The sequence below is a fragment of the Saccopteryx leptura genome, chromosome 3 (genome assembly GCF_036850995.1).
Source record: "Saccopteryx leptura isolate mSacLep1 chromosome 3, mSacLep1_pri_phased_curated, whole genome shotgun sequence".
Taxonomy (NCBI): Eukaryota; Metazoa; Chordata; class Mammalia; order Chiroptera; family Emballonuridae; genus Saccopteryx; species Saccopteryx leptura.
Window position 1 is genome coordinate 190,408,862 of NC_089505.1, and position 17,398 is coordinate 190,426,259.

Sequence of the window (17,398 nt, forward strand, 5' to 3'; positions counted from 1 at the left end):
TAAGTGAGACAGCCTCAATGTAGTTCTAAACTGGACTCTTGAATTTATATTCTTTGGAAGTCAGCCTCTGCTGGCAAAATAAAAAAAAAAAATAAACATGGAGCTTTCTCTGGCTCAGTTTTCAGAGGTCTTAAATCATCTCCTTGGGCTACTTCAGCGAGAGCCTGCAGCTGAAACCAAGAAGAATTTTCTAAACAGGCAACAGAAGAGGTTCCAGTCATGATTCCTGAAGCTCAGACAGGGATCAGATGGCTTCACTCTTTCCCATCAGCCTATCCCATCCTACAAGCCTAGAGGTCTCAGCTCATCCATAAGGAAGTCTGAACTGAGGAGAGCTAAGATCCAAATTTAATTGATTGCTTCCTAGTCCCTTGGCCCTCTTTTCCTCATCCATATATTTAAAAACCCCCTTTGTATTACATTATCATTTTATAAACCATTTCCAAACTCCTTTGAAATAGAGATGTAACCGACAATGCTCCCCACTGAACTCCTAAGGTGATCTAGTATGATGGAGAAGTCAGCCTGATTGTGACTTCAGTCCCAGGCCCTCCTCATTAGCAGTATCACCTTCCACACATGACCTAAACTCTATGAGACCCATTTTCCATATCTGTAAAATGGTGCTGATACCTGTACTACAGGAGTGTTGTGAGAATAAAAATGAAATGACACAAAACTGCTTTGTGGGGGTGGTATTGTCCTAGTTGTTATAATGAAGACAACCAGAAGATCCACTGCCCCTCAGGCAAAAGCACTGAATTGAAAGAGAGATAAGGGAGCCTTTCAGATGTGATGTCTTGTAAAAAACGACATGGAGTGGTGAGAAGAAAAGCTCGAGAGACAGCCATGACAGTAACTAACAGGGTAGACCAGTGTTTTGTTCATCAAAGGCAAGATGGACAGAAGGAAAAAGGAACATGCAGGAAAGACTCAGAGATTTTCTCCCATCTTTACCAACTGCCATGGGTTGAATTGTGTCTCCCTCCCAATTCTTAGTACCTCAGAATATAACCTTATTTGAAAACAGGGTCTCTGCTGAGGATCAAATTAAGTTGAGGTCATTAGATTTGAGCCCTAATCCAATATGACCAGTACCCTTACCCAAAGAGGAGATCTGGAGACAGACACATACACAGGGAGAAAGTCACGTGGAGATGAAGACAGAGATCTGAGTGATGCACCTAAAGCCAAAGATGACCAAGATGGCCAGCAATCTACCAGAAGCTCAAGAAAACAGATTCTCCCTCATCAGCTCAGAGGGACCAACCCTGGCGACACCGTGACCTTGGACTTCCACCCTGGAGGACTGTGAGACAACAGACTTCTATTGGCTGAGCCACCTGTTTTGTGGTACTTTGTTACAAGCAGCCCAGGAAACTCTATTATTATATTACATAACGTATTATTGTTGTTGCTGTATTTTAACAATTCTGGACACCAGAGCAATGCTGAGAAATGATGGCCTGGCTTCAGCCTCATCACTACCTTATTGACTATTGCCTTGATTTTTATAGCTCTTTTATAAGAGTGCCCTTCCCCCTACACACACACACTGAAGCTCACACTTGGCACAGAGTTAACAGACTTGAACACGTCCTCACCACTCAGAATCAAATCTGAAACACTCCCCCACTCCATCCTACGTTCGACTCCCTGAAGCACTGACTGGTCAGTTTGTTCCCCTTTGCCTCCCCACGGCCCCAGGACAATCCCATCCTGGTGCCACCTGTCAGCAATGGTCCCACAGATGCTATTCCCTCTGAACTCACACAGGGAAGCCAGACAATATGCTCCTTAAAGGCAAAAAAACAAGTTCAGATAACAATTGACTCTGGCAGGGACCCTCGTATCTCTAAAGAAGATGCCTACATCTCTAATTTAGAGGCCCTCTCTTCACATCCTTCTGTGGTAGATGAGGATTCAGTTCACTTGTCCACTCAATGCTCCCGATGGTTTATACCACTATTTCATCCCCTCTGCAAAATGCCTCAATGAGATTGATTACCCTTGTGGGGGCAGCTTGAAAACACATCCACAAATTCCTTGATGTTCCTCTCATCGAGAGGGATGATATAGTGCCCTCTCCCTGAGCAGAAGGGCATTTATAATCACATCAGTGCATAAAATGAGGCACGAGCTACTGCACAACTTCAGAGCCTCGGTTAGAAAAAGCCACGTGGCAGCATCTGCCTATTTCTTTGGGGACACTCACTCTGGGAGCCTCCAGCCACTGTGTAAACAGTCTGGCTACCCTTAAAATCCCTGTGGAGAAATGAGGTAGAAGGTGGTGAGGAGCTGAGGAGCCCCAGCTGTTCCAGCTCCCCTATGGATCTTGTCTTCCCAGCCCGGGTGCCAGACAGATGTGTGGAGAGCCTTCAAGAAGATGCCTGGCCCAGCTACCATCTGACTGCAGCAGTGGAGTCTAACCAACCTCCAGGCTGGTGAGTAAAATAAAGGATGGTATTGTTTTGAAACCACTGTTTTGGAGAGGTGTGTCAGCAGCTCTAGGTCATCAGAACCACCCATATGTTTGTTTCTCGTCCATCATCACACAGTGTAGTCCCCGCCTGGAGGAAGCTCATTCCTGCTTCAGTGTCTCCTCTCCTCTCTCCTTCACCTCTCCAGTTTTGCCATCTGCAGGGCACTTCCACTGCCCATGTTTATCACATCCCATTCTGCTCAGGCGCCACAGTGAGTCCCACTGCCTCCACTGGCCTTCCTGCTTCTAATGTCCACCACATGCAGGCTCTTCTGCACTCTGCCACTCCTGCTGCGGGGTGTTCTAAACGCAGGGCAGATATGACCACTCCTCGCTGCCCAGAGAGCACTCTTGCTCCTTGGGTTGGTGTTACAGCCCTTTGCTGTCCTGGATCGCCTGCTTTATTCCCAACCAGTTATTCCAATGACAGCCTGAACTCGGGGCCCCGGGGCCCTTGCCTGAATGTACCACACCCGTTCAGCCGCTGCCCCTCAGCTCACACTGCTTCCTCGCCAGGAACGCTCTCCCCGTCAGAGCTCCACTCAAACATCACTGCTGCTGTAAAGTTCCCCTTTGTGCCCCAAACCCGTCCCCTCCTGCAGCCCCGTGGCCGTCATCCCAGGCCAGCATAGCCCTATCATTCTGTGTCATGGCATCTGCTCCAAGAACTGTAAACTCTTTGAGGGCAGGGTCCCCAATTCACTCTGAAAATAAACATCCACAGACTCAAAATAAACATCTGCTGAATCGCTGCTAAGCTCAACCTCAGTAATCCCAGTGGGTCCCCCAGAGCCCACCCACCAGTGGTGCTGATGGAGAGTTTTCAAAGGAGACAGAGGGGAACTGGATCAGTCGTCTGGCTGGCATCAGAGTCTGCCTTATCCTCATTTCCCCACTCTCACGGTGATGGGCCCAGTGATGGGCCCATAATGACGCCCATGTCTATGGGTACCGAGGACGTCAGCGGCACACAGTGAGTCACAAATAGCCTGGGGCACTGTGGGTCACCTTGAGCTGGTCGTGCGGGAAATCAGGAGGCAGCGCAGCAGAGCAGTGTAAGAGGCCGAATGGCATGTTCACACTGGACTCTGACAGTATTTGTTTTGCTCTGTTTTTGTATAATGTCTACTTTTGACTTCCTAACCTTGACCCTTTGGAAGCAGGAAGTCCATCTCATGTTTTGAGTCCACTTTATAGCCCCTGGCCAAGCATGTTGGACACGGTGGGCCCCCCATCAGTACAGCTCTCATGATGATTACAGGCAGCCCTCGGGCTCCCAGGCTCACTCTCCATGCTGTCACAGAGCCCCCCCAGCCTGGCCCTGGTCAGACCCTTGCTAAGCGGCCACCAGGAACGCCCTGGGTCGCCCAGTCTGCCACCACAGCTGGGATGCCTCCAGCACAGCCTCAGGTGGCTAATGAGCCACAACAGCCTTCCCCCTGTTTTTCCATCCCCAGTCAGCTCATACCTTCTTCCCTCCAGAGCAGGGCGGCACCACTCTGCCCTCACATTGCCCATTCCTCCTCAGCAGCTGTTTCCTGTCAGCTGAATCTGGAATGATGTGTTATTGGTATTTTTCCTGTATCTGATATGTATGGGGTACACCCTCCCCTGAACCATGAATTGATCCCTCTGATTTCAGAAAGAAGGAGGCTCCTTCTCCATCACTCCACTCACCCCAGACTCAGCTCTTCCCAGAAAACCTACGATCTCCATCACCTCCCACCCCCATCCTTTCCTGGGTCCCTTAATTTTTCCAGCAGGACCTTGAGGTCAATGAAATAATGGGTCTTTTCCAATTTCAACTCCTAGAATTTAAACAAAGTCTGTCCTCCAAACCTCAAATGTACTCACTAGCTTTGCCAACAAACAAAACAAAACAAACCCACCCTGATGGTGACTTATGCACTCAAATTGCACTGTCGCCTTCCCTTTGGCCATCATCCCTGTCTAGAAAAAGGATTCCTTTACTCAAGAAGGAAGCAACTGATGAAAGCAAAGCATCTCATGTTCAGGTTGCAAGTGCCATTCAAGGAGCTCATCGGTGAAGATAGGCTGCTAAGATTTCATTAAGCAGAAAGCATCTCTCTTTTCAAACTGTCAAGTCACATAGGTGAGCAATTAAGCCACTGAAAGGGAAGAAGGGAAAGCTTTCTTATGGATCATTTAAAAATGCACAGCATGTAATCTGTAACACCACCCAGGGCACTTAATTAACTATATGCCCCATGTAAGCATTAAGCCTGGTTTTCCTCACCAGCAGAACCCAGAAAGGAGGCTCTGAGTCCAGCCTCCCAGTTAGCAGATGCTGCACCCAAAGCCAAGGCTGTGGGACGGGGCTGTGGTGAAGGTGGGGGCTCACTGCCACACAGTCAGAGGCAGAAGGGCAGTCCCTCAGATCGGTGTTGTCCACCCCAGGAGCCACTAGTCACATGCAGCTACATACATTTAAGTTCATTAAAACAGAACAAAATTTAAAATGCCGTTCCTCTTTAGTCATATGCAGCTACTTAAATTTAAATCAATTAAAATGGAATAAAATTTAAACTTCAGTTCTTTATTGGCACTAGCCACATCTCACATGCTCACCAGCCACATGGTGCCCGCAGCTCCCTCTCTGGATAACACAGGACAGAAAGCTTCCACAACCACAACAAGTTCCACTGCACAGTGCTGCTTCAGATCACCGGGCTCGGAGAGTCCTTTCCTCTCTGCCAGAACCTGGGTCACATTTTTTACCGCAGGTATCCACCTGTTAAGTATTGTGAAATTGGTTCAGTGGGACAGGACCAGCTTTCCTTCTTAATGAAATAGGAAATACCATGATGCATCATGTGCCAATGAAATAAAAGTAAAACTCAGGTTGTAAAACTTCTTCCATTTTCTGCGATTTTATTTGTACACACACATACACACACACACACACACCCCTAGATGTTACCTATTTCTATACACTTCTATATTTACTGTGTCACGATGTGAAATGTATTTCTCCCTATGGCTTAAGGTCAGAGAAAGGTAGACTCCTGCTCTACAGCGTGCTCCTTGCCTGCAGATATTTGGTGCTTTTGCCCCCACTCATCTTCCCTTTTCGGGATGACTCCAATCATGAGAGAGTGAAGCAGAGCGCTGGACAGCACCATGCACAGTTTTCCCCCAGACCTAATGTTCCCTGTGCTCTTCCCTGTTAATCTATTTCTCTCGCGCACAGAGCCAGGCAACTGGAAGGACCCAGACAAGTGTCCTTCAGTGCCCACACATGCCAGGTTAGAGGGAAGGGTGGGCAGACAGAACCAGTGCTCATGCCAATTCTATGGCTCATGAAGTGTGGCCCTCTTACATTTACAGCAGAACACAGACTTGCCAAAACATTGCCAGTACAGATTAGTGCCCAGAAGACATTCTTGTTCCGCTGGCCCACAGCTCCTTCCTCTCCAGCCATAGTTCTGTAGTTTACAAACGCCAAAAGCACTGGAAAAGCATTTCCCTCATTGTGATGGTTAATTTTGTATGTCAACTTGGCCAGGCCGTGGTACCTAGGTATTTGGTCAAATAAGATTATAGATGTTTCTGTGAAAGCATTTTTTAAAGATGAAATTAACATTTAAATCAGCAGACTCTGAGTAAAGCAGATTATTCTCCATAAGGGGGGAGCAGTCATTCAATCAATTGAAGACTTTAATAGAAAAAGTGATCACCTCCAAATAGAAGAGAGGATTCTGCCTGCAGACTGCCTTTGGACTTGAACTGCTACACTGACCCTTCCCTGGGTCTCCAGCCTGCTGTCCTGCCCTGCAGATCTCAGATTTGCCAGTGTCCACAACTGCATAAACCAATTTCTTAAAACTAGTATCTATACACACACACACAAACACAAATCCTATTGGTTGTGTTTCTCTGGAGAACCAGAAGTTTCCTTGACTAATTCCAAATCAGATTCTACCGAAAGAAAGCCTCATTGTTAAGGGTATCTCCAATGCCTCTTCCTCCATGCAGCAACCCCTGATTTATTTTACTCTTCTAGAATAACTGCAGCTTCCTCTGTGCTCATTTCTGTAGTACAGGGCTTGTGCCACATTTTTGCAAACATAATTATTGTGCCTTGTACCATGGCTCATATTTTGATCTCAACCTTGTCACTAAAAGCTTGCTCTGTGAACCAACCGCATCAGTACCCATGGAAACTTGTTAAAAATGCAGACTCTTAGGCCCCACCCAGACTGATGGACTCCAGATCTATATTTTAACAAGATGTTCATGTGATTCAGATCATATTAAAGTTTGAGAAACACTCACACACACACATACTCACACACACACACACACACACACACACACAAACATACTTAACTTTGAGGAGCTATTAAAAATGGCAATGCCTAGTTTCCACCCTCAGAGACTCTTACATAATTGCTCTGGGGTGCAGCCTGGACATCAGGATGTTCAAAACCTTCCTAGGGGCTCTTAATGTGAAGCCAAGCTTGAGAACCATTGTAAATAAACTCCTTTTTTTTAGGCCAGCCATGTTAAGAGACGGTATCAGGCCACACAAAGTGAGTCAGTATCAAGAACAGGACCCCACCAAGGCTTCCTGTCTCTCTAAAAATGTTCAGAAGAGAAAAAGATCCATATGCGTTATCAGCAGAGGTAAAACAAAACCTGGGTCATCCAACAGCCATCTGATGCAGGACACTGTCATCACACCAAGTGTCTTCTCTGTAAAGAACCCCTGAGTTTAGACTGGATCTCAGGAAACCTTTCCTATTTAAAACGACTGTCAAACACTGAAGCCAAGTAGTAATTAGTGCTGAGAAAGACAGAGGCCACCCCCAGTCTAGGGCAACCCCACAACATTCTACACGGACATAGACACTGCCTTGATCAGCTTCTTCTCTATCTGCTGGTCCTGCAGTCTTTGCTCACGTAACTCTGTGGAAGGTACAAGATGGTATTGTTGTGCCTTCTTAGTGTTCCCAGATGGCACAGATTTTCTATCTGAGTTAGGAGATAACAGGGAGAAAATATGGGAGAAATAAACAGTTATTTTCCTTTCAAGACCCTCTCTGGGTTTTGTCTTTATGCTAACATGTGAGGTCCGCTCACTCCTCTGCCAGGTGATGATCAGTAACAAGCTTCCTACCCACAGTTATTCACGTCACGTGCTCTACCTATTTGGAAGGGTAACTACATGCAGAAGGGACCTGCCTTGGGTGAACAATGGCATGAAGAGTGGCTGTACCCAACCAACTACAAAAGTATGACAGGGTGACGTTCTCATATTGTCTCCCTCCCTTTGGGCTCCTATAAACTGTCCCCATCGCAATTTCCAGACTGGAGTTGCTTGGAATAAATATCCCTTTGAGCTTCTGCTGACAGTGCAGTAGTTCTTCTTGGGCAAAACTATATCTTTCCTTAGTGCAAGGGAGCACCATCTGCTTAATGGGGCACCTGCAGAAAAAACTAACCCCAAACACCCACTGTGCTGATCAATTTGTGCCCAGAAATTATACCAAACACCACTAAATTACTAGCTTGACAGCTGGTAGTAGCAGCTACCCATACAGATGTGTTCTCAGTGGTGACATTAAAGGGAGAAAAAAATCCCCACAACATTAAGGGCATAATACACATAGGCGGGCTCTCTCTCTCTCTCTCTCTCTCTCTCTCTCTCTCTTGGCAATCAGCTTTCCCACTAAGCCACACCATCCATGCCACTTTGTCCCCAGAATGTGCACATCACCTCCCTTGAAGATAAAAGACTGTTTCCTGTTATAATGGAGAGCTGTGTGTGTTTGTGTAACAACATTTTTTAAATACCAAAAACAAAACAAAAAAACCAAGCTGATCAACCAGTTGACAGCAATAATAATAAAACAGCACTGAAAAATATTTACCAAACCAAATCATTTTGCCCAGTCAGTACCCAGCTTTTAAAGTGAGTTACCAGAGTAGGCAGACAAGGTAGCATGTGGCAGGGACAGATAAACCCACTTCGGCGCCTGCATTTCACGTGTAAGGAAACGAAAGTCTAGAGAGGTGAGGTCACTTGCCCAAGGTCACACAGATAGTTGTGGAGTCAGGACAAGATCCACCTGCCCAGGCTCCCAGGTCAACACCTTGTGGGGGCACCGCACCACCACCCCACGGCCCAGACAGCAATTCCAGCAGGTGGTGGTGAACTTTCTCAGAACAGGGTTCCAAAGCCACTCACCACCTACGCCAGCACAGGTTTGGCTAAAAAGAAAACTCCCTGCAAAGAAAGGGGAAATGAAAGCTGGAAATGCTGCAGATGCACCATTCCTGTATTTCTTTGGAAGGCTGAAGTCAACAACATCTCTTCCCACCCTGGGGTGAATTCAGGAGGTAGTGGAACAGGATGGGACCTCATCAGCCTCTTCTAGTGACACTGGTTTCTGGGGACACAAGGTTAGAATTACAAATAAACTACCCTACAGCCAAGAGCCTCCAGCATGTCCTCAGACCCAGAGCCACATCCGAATATACTCCACAAGAACAGCAGAGCTCCTGAACCCCCTTTTCCCTTCAGTCAATGCTGGGCTAATTTCGCTTCACCATAAACGTCTACACGTGCCTGGAGATTACTGTCCCAGATTCAGAGCATCACAGAATGTAAGAACTGTATAGTCACCTCAACCAAGCAATTATTCCCACATTATTGTCTCTTTCTTTCAAAAATATACATTTTTTCCATTAAGATCAAATTGAAAATTTAGTGTAGAAAAAAAATCCAAATCCCACCATCCCGTAATAACCATATTAGTATTTGGGCTTATTACCTTCCAAATTTTAATTTTCAGAGCATGTGTGTTTTAAACAAGGCTATCATAATATACAAATATTTCTGTATCCTTTCTTTACCTATAATTATATCATTTTTAAAAATCCCTATAATGCTGGTCTTCCTTTACATAATTCCAACAGTTATTCAGTACTTAATCTATTGTATTCACCATATTTACCTACCCAGTTCCCTACTGTGGACCATTTGTGTTTGTTTCTAGTGCTTCAGAAATATAAATAAGGTTTCACTGAACACTTTCATGCATGCAGGAATTTTTCACAATCAGTACTTCCGCAGAAGAGCTTGCCAGAAGTTAACCTCTCCATTTTCCTCATTGTTGAAGAAACACAGGCCCCGAGTAATTAAACATCTGAGACAGGATGAAGGAACACTCTCTGGAGTGTTCCGGGTTGGTCCTGACTCAGTTTTCAAGGATCAGCTGTGTGAACACCAACAAGCCACTCAACTCCCCTGATATTCAGTTTCCCTAGGCATTAGGGGACAGGTCCCTCCAAGTCTGTCATGGAGTTCTGATCACCAGGAGTATGCTCTTTACACTACTCACACACCCATGAGATACCAGATCATTCAACCTTCTACTTCTCCATTTTTTACATCAGCTGCTTTTCAGCTCAGGAAAATTACTTAGAGCCTGTCGTAGGCCCAGACTTGTTATGCGTGTGGGGCTATGTAGATCCAACCCAGAGTATGCAAAGCATGGCAGCACTCTCCAGTCGAGAGCATGGCTCTCTGAATCCAAGTCAGCCATGGAATTGAGACCTTTCTTCATATCTGGGAGTGTTGACCATAGCACACTGTGCCAGTGATAAACACACAGGCCTGCACACAGGGACTTCCCAGAACTCAGCCATGTGGGGGAGGGTGCTGGCCTATGTCTCCTAACATGGTTCTCAGGACAGTAAAGAGGTCACTGTCACATCCCTCACACATTCCTGCAGGTAAACAATGCACTCAGCCCCAACCACAGCAGCAGAGATGAAGGAATGCATTACTCTGTTTCTCTCAACCAGACCACAGTTTGCCATTTATTGTTGGCCTTTAAAAAATGGGGGTTTTATATTCAACAGAGAAGGGAAGATAGTTAAATAATATTTTCTCCATCTTTCTACATCCTGTTTGACACATGCAGTTCCCTGTGCTCTGCAGCTCCCTCCCGTTCATTCACTGTCCCCTTTCCATACATGGTCTGTGGAAATCACATGGCCTTTGCCAGTTATAGAAGAAAGCAAGACTGGGCACACAAGCTTTACAGTCAGGCAGACCCATGTTGAATTCTGACTCCACTTCTTTTCAGCTGGGTGAACCTGACAAAATACTCAATTCTGCAGAATCTAAGACACCCCTGCAAAGATCTATGATCATTCACTACTGTCAATGAAACTGTGACAGGACACTGACTATAAGACATAGTAGATTATAAAGTGTGAAAATGTCTTAGAATCAATGACATGTGATATTTAACCTCTCTATAGTTAAAGTTCTCAGTTGTAAGATGAAGATGCTAAATGCCCACCTGGAAGGTTGGTCGCAAGGTAGGATGAGCTGACACTGAACCACGCTTGACTCAACCTGGTACACTGTAAGTACTTGATAAAATGTTAGTTCTCATCTCCAAAGTGATGGGTAGGTTCTGGGTAGATATTAAGGTCTTTCAGAGTCCATGCCAGATTTTATACATCTTTGACCTCTTCACCCCTCCCATGACCTAGAATATGACCATACACATTGCAGGCCCTCATAAATGGATGATAAACAGAAATGAGTTCATTGAAAACTAACAAATACCTAATCAGGGACCCCTGCTGGAGGATGTGGCCCACGCAATCCCACTGGCTTCCCCAGACTTGGAAGCGATGAACACAGCTATCAGTATCATCCAGGGTCGTGGGGGCTGCAAAGGAGAAAAGCAAATGTCAGCTGCTCAGTGCACAGCCCCCACTCCTGTGGGACCCCCAGTGCACACAGGCTATGGACAGCAGCCCACCGCACTGCAGTCAGCACAAGTAGCTGCGTCCCAGTCTCAGTTCCACAGACAAACACAGCATTGTGGTATCCTTGGGCCTCCCGGGGAAAGCCAGGCTGCCTCTGTGCCCTAGATGTGAAAGGCTGTGCATATCAAGTCAGACAGGCTACATCCCCACGGGCTCTAAACCTGTCCCCCAGGACTCACTGAGAGCATTACTGTATGGCATAAATAAGTGTCCCACGTGGGTGGTGCTGGAACAGGAGCAGACATTCTGACAAACAGAACCATGAGGCATTTTCCCCATCAGTGTTCAGACCTGCAGCTGTGTTCCCCTGTGGTGCCCGAGCTCTGCTAGAAAAGGGAAGAGACAGAGCAGAGAGGATCTCATTTTCCACCGCCCACTTTTGATTATTCATACCCATGTAGGAGACGAGAGGAGCTGCCAGTGACAAATTCAAATAACAAGTAATCTAAGATCCTTACTTTGTCCTTGACTTCAGCCAAGAGACATTCTGTCAGAAACATGCTGGGGCTGCATGTCACACCCTCAAATGCACACACCTCTCCCTCCAAGCTCCCCCGGCTGGAATTTCACAGTCCCGGTTCTCTGAGCATGCTCGCACAAATGGATATTGCTTTCACAAAGCGAATGGGACTTGAAGGGGGGAAAAGGCAGTAATAATTAGGAAAATAGTAAATACCTATTCTTTGAGCCTTTCTCCTTAGGTGAAGGGAAGGATAGAGGCATGGAGAGAAGAGAAATATTCAGGCAGAAACCTCCTTCGCAGAGTCCCACAGTGTGCTGGCAATGGGGTAGAAAGCAACCCCCTGTGAAGTCAGGCTCCCCTCAGGAATTGGCTCCTGGGGTTCTCTTGGGTTCTCAAGGGATTAAGAGGCGGGCTTCTAGTCCCTTCCCACCACTGGTTCCTTTTGCTCCTCTGTGCTTCAGGCAAAAGGAAGGAAGCCTCAAGCTCTGCTAAGAGGGCTAAGGAAGCGTCACCATGGAGCAAAGGCTACAGTCCTGGCCTGGCATCTCTCAGTCTCATCTGTGCCATTTGCCTACAGTACCTGTGATGGCCCGAAGGTGGGCAGGAGTGTCATTTATCTGGTTGTTCATTCCCAACGTTTAATGGGAATTTTAGGAAACTTCCCACAGCACATCTCCTTCTTATTAATAATAAATAAAGGCATGGCCATGCCTCGCTAAACATCTACTAATTACTTACAGCATACCAGTAACCCACTGTGGGGATGCCTTATCATCCTACCCCTGGTAGAGAACAAAACACACTCAAAAGTTTGGAATTCTCAAAAATCTATGCTTAGATTAAGCATAAATAACTGCTGTTTGCTGTTGAGTCTACAGCCCCAAGGTTAGAGCAGTCTAATAGGTCTTTTTGCAAAGATGGAAATGTCCTGTGCTGCACTGACCAACAGGATGGCCACCAGCAGCCACAGGTGGCCTTTGAGCACCTGAAATGTGACTAGGGCAACTGAGAAACTGGATTTTTTATTTATGTTTAATTTATGTAAATCTAAAGAGCCACATGTGGCCAATAGCCACTGTACTATAAAGTGCAGTTCTAAAGAGCAGTATACAGCTAGTGCTCAGTCAATATTTGCTCTGGGGGAGAATGAATGGATAGTAGCGGCTCATCATAATAAGTTCTGAGTAAGCAGCATTCTCATGTCATTGAGCACTCACTTTGAACAAATTCCTGTTTAAGTCAATGCGCTTCTGAGGGAGGTAGTTTTCTTATCTGTCTTAAAGATGAAGAAACTGAAGCTCAGAAGAGTTACATAGAGAACCCATAGCCACATAGAACATGGCAAAGCCAGGATTCAACCCCAGGCAGTGTGATGAGGCTGCCTCTTAAGACTCTTCAACTTTTCCACTGATGAAAAAGTGCCCCACTTTATTTCCTGCAGGCTGATACCAAATTCAAACAGGAAATCTCCTTTTGAAATAGAGCAATAAAGACACACAGTGTGTCATGTTTGGAAGCTTTCAGAAGCCTAGCCAGAGCACTCACTCACCTAGCAAGGCTCTGTTGACTGACCACTGGATCCCAAGTCAAGAACTAATTATTTGTTCTACCACAGTGGCCCTGCCCTGAAACTATCTCCCAGGACAGCAGAGCACTGGGCAGCAGCCTCATAATCTCCACAAGCTGTCCCCTCCTAATGTTGACAAGCATGTCCCCATGTCACGCACTAAGTGTCTTGACCAAGGAGAGTCTTTCATCTGAACTGACCCTTGGACCATTAGGTACTCAACTCTATAACAAAGGGACATGGGTTTCCACCACCATCCGGCACAAACACAAAACCAGGAACTGAGCAAGGCCAGCTCAGCCTCTCCTCAGTTGACCCTGCTTTCCACTGTAGCCTGCCCCAACTCCACCACACAGGGAGCTTTTGTCTGTACAGTGTTTCTTGCTGACTCAATTTTTACAGCTCTTTTCACACCCTTTAAGGCAGCCATGTTTGCTCCTCTCTATGGGGTTCTTCCCAACAATCCTGCAAGCTGTTTTCTTTGCCGACCTCAGAGCTGTGTCATCTGTGACAGTCACCACTAGGAGCTGAGGGGAAAGAAAGATGCAGATGAAGGGGGAGGTGGTGGAATGCTGAGAAAATATTTTTTTTAATTCTTGGTAAGACAAAATAATTTTTAATTTTGGACATTCAAAAATTGATTTTAGAGAGAGCGAGAGAAACATTAATTTGTTATTGCACTTATTTACGTGTTCATTGGTTGACTAGGGATTGAACCCGCAATCTTAGTATATCAGGATGATGCTATAACCAATGGAGCTACCTGGCCATGGTCAATTTAGACATTCTTAAATCCCTCTAACTTTGTCCTAGGTGGTCGGCCTTAGGAAACACAATTTTCCTCCGTGTTGCTACAGAACCAGGTTGGTCCTTGGAGAGGGTTTCATATCACAGAGCTGACTATGTCTTCTTTCGCAATTATTAAATCCTCCCCCTTCTTCACCCAGTTTACACCCTACTTCTGCCAAATGTCTTCCTGGGCCATTCTAGCTCTCCAGAAACTTCAGCTTTCAGGCAGCACCTATTATCTGCAGGGCCACCTCTTCAGGGACCCACACTGCCTGAGGGGAAGGGCACTGGGGACCAGCGTGGCCTTTCCTCACAGGTTCCGCACATTTTATCTCTGACCTGAAACTCAAGTTCCCCACTCAGCAACACAAATGCTTAGCAGTGAACTAGATCCAGCTCTTCTGGAAGGCAACTCAGAAACAGCTCACCGCCTGTTGGAGGAGGCCCTTCCAGGTCTCCCTCTGCTGCCAGGCCCCCAGGCACACACAGAACACTTGTATGAGGGGGATTTTGTTCAGTTTCTCCAGTTTTTCCTATTGTTTTAGTACCCTCTGTAGACTGGCACTGGGACATTACCCAGATGGTTGGCCCTTAATCCAACACAACACTTTTATGTTTGGGTGACTCAACTGTCTTAAGCAAACACTTACTGGCACTGCAATATAACACTTGATTCTGTACTTAATCATGAAGTTCCATTGTTGTTGTTTGTGAATGTTTATTTTTTCTCAAGGACAAAGATCATATCTTACTATCTGGGGTATTTCCCACCACACCTAATACATTGCTACAAGCATTCAAAGGCATCTATTAAATAAAAATAAATGAAAAAGAGAGAAACATTCTCCAGAAACTGGGTAAAATAAGTGATTGAAAGATTCTGGAGCATCTCTGATAATTTCTGATAATTCTGAACTGGAGACATCCCTCAAAGGAAGTTCAGCACATGATCAGGGCCCAGGGCAACGCAGGAGCCCAGTCATGAGCGTCTGCTGCTCACATGGTTGTTTCCTCTTCTAAATAATGAAACATTTCAGTGAATATTTGTTAAAGCTAATTTCATTTGGCTTGAGGAATTTTTTCAACACTATCTAGTTCCAAAACCAAAAATACAGGGAAGCATTTTAAAACCAGAATATTCTACCCCTAACTTAACAACTTAAGAAAATCACAAAACCAATGCTTACAACTCAATAATAAGAAGACAAACAACCCAGTTTAAAAATGGTCCAGAGGTCTGAGTAGACATTTCACCAAAGATATACAACTGGCTAATAAGCACCTGGAAATGTGCCTAACATCACTAGTCATTAGGGAAATGCAAATCAAAATCAAAATGAAATACCACTTCACACTAATTACAATAGCTATAATCGAAAAGACTAACAATACCAAGTGTTAGTAATGATGGAGAGAAATTAGAATTCTCCTACATAGGTGGTATACATATGAAATGGACCACTGCTTTGGAAAACAGTTTGGCAGTTTCTTAAACAGTTAAACATATACCATATTTTTTGCTCCATGAGATGCACCTACGGTTTTAAGGAGGAAAATAAGAAAAAAATATTCTGAACCAAATGGTGTGTTAAAATATTTAATAAAATATACGACAATAATATTTCAACAATGTAAACTCAACAGCAGTATTAACAACCACTAGCACTGTTATTAACAAATGAGATAGACTTTAATGTTCAAATACTCTTCTAGTTGTCCGGGAACCCGCAGCAGCTAAAAAAAATGAACATTCACTCCATAAGACGCACGGGCATTTTCCCCTCCACTTTTGGGGGGGAAAAGTGCATCTTATGGAGAGAAAAATATGATACATACTTTTTAACCCAGCAATTACAGTCCCAATTTGTGGGTCTACAAAGGACTTATACGCAAATATTCATAGCAATATTATTCATAACAGTGAAAACTGGAAATGATACAAACATTCATCAAATGGTGAATGGATAAACAAAATGTGGTCTATCCATACAATGGAATATTACTCAACAGTAAAAAGGAGTAAACTTCTGATACATGAAACAACATGCATGAGCATCAAAACCATGATAAGTGAAAGATGCAAGACACGAAAGACTAAATGTTAGACGATTCCATTTATATAAAATTTCTAGGAAAGGCAAACAGCAGAGACAAAGCCAATCAGTGACTGCCTGCGGGAAGGGGCAGAAATGGGGATTGGCTACCAACAGGCATGAGAAAACTTTCTGGGATGCTTGAAGTGTTCTAAAACTTTTTGTGTAGACAGTTGCACAACTACACTGCTCACAAAGATTAGGGGATATTTTATCACTTCATTTTTTAAATATCCCCTAGTTTTTGTGAGCAGTATATATAAATGTACTAAAAAATCACTGAATTACTTACAACTGGTAAAATTTTATGATATATAAACTATATCTCAATAAAGTTATGTTTTAGAAAGTAATGCTAAAGCTGTAAACGAACTTAATTTGGGGCTTCAGCACTCTGCATTTTCAGTTTCTGGACAGTATGCTAACTAGAAGAGCTAACTAAAAGAACATCTCAATATCACAGGTCTATTATATTTGGAAATTGAAAGTTTAAAAAACACTTCATATCATTTTAATGTAAAGTTATTTTTTCTGCATTTTTAATGCTGTACAGGTCATTAACAATTTTCAAAGAAAGTCTAAGCCCAAGGCATTATATGCTTGCCTGAGTGTCCAGCTTCCCCAAAGCCCTGCTGACAGGTAAAGAGCTAGTCAGGGTGAAGGTCATTGTGGCTCTCAGCAGAGAGGATGTGAAAGCCTTTTTCCCAACATCCCCTTAGCTTGAGTCTAAACCAGAAAGAACTTTAGCCTTCAAGTCTTCCTGCTTAGAGAACAATGTGCAGAGATGCTCTCCTAGGGGCCCACACTCACCAGCTGGACTCACTGGAGCAGCTTCTCCACCGACAAGTCCTTCCAGACCTACACCTGCATGACACATCTTATCACCCATTTGCCCAGCCAGGTGGCCTTGATCCAGCCAACATTCGTATTTGTCAGGATTCTCCAGAGAAACAGAACCAATAGGATGTATGTATATACCGAGGGAGACAGAAGTTAATTTTTAAGGAATTGGATCATGCAATTATGGAGATTAGCAAGCCCAACATTTGCAAGGAAGGACAGTAGGCTGGAGGTCTGGGAAACAGCTGATGTTGCAGTGTTCAGGACAAAGGCAATGTGAAGGCTGAAATCCTTCTTCCTCCAGGGAGCTCTGCCATCTTCCTGATTCCTGACTCCTTCTAGGCCCAACA

General features: G+C 44.9%; 1 protein-coding gene across 2 annotated transcripts in view; it reads right to left on the bottom strand.

Annotated features, from left to right (window-relative positions):
* GFOD1 (Gfo/Idh/MocA-like oxidoreductase domain containing 1) overlaps positions 1–17,398 on the bottom strand; it is a 145,050-nt gene that overhangs the window by 119,664 nt on the left and 7,988 nt on the right. The window contains exon 1 of one of the 2 annotated variants that reach the window (XM_066377082.1): positions 11,091–11,190. The exons of the other annotated variant lie outside the window; for it this stretch is intronic. The gene's annotated coding sequence lies outside the window, so the exon portion shown is untranslated. Of the gene's footprint in view, positions 1–11,090; positions 11,191–17,398 lie in introns of those variants that run through there. 2 annotated transcript variants of the gene reach the window in all.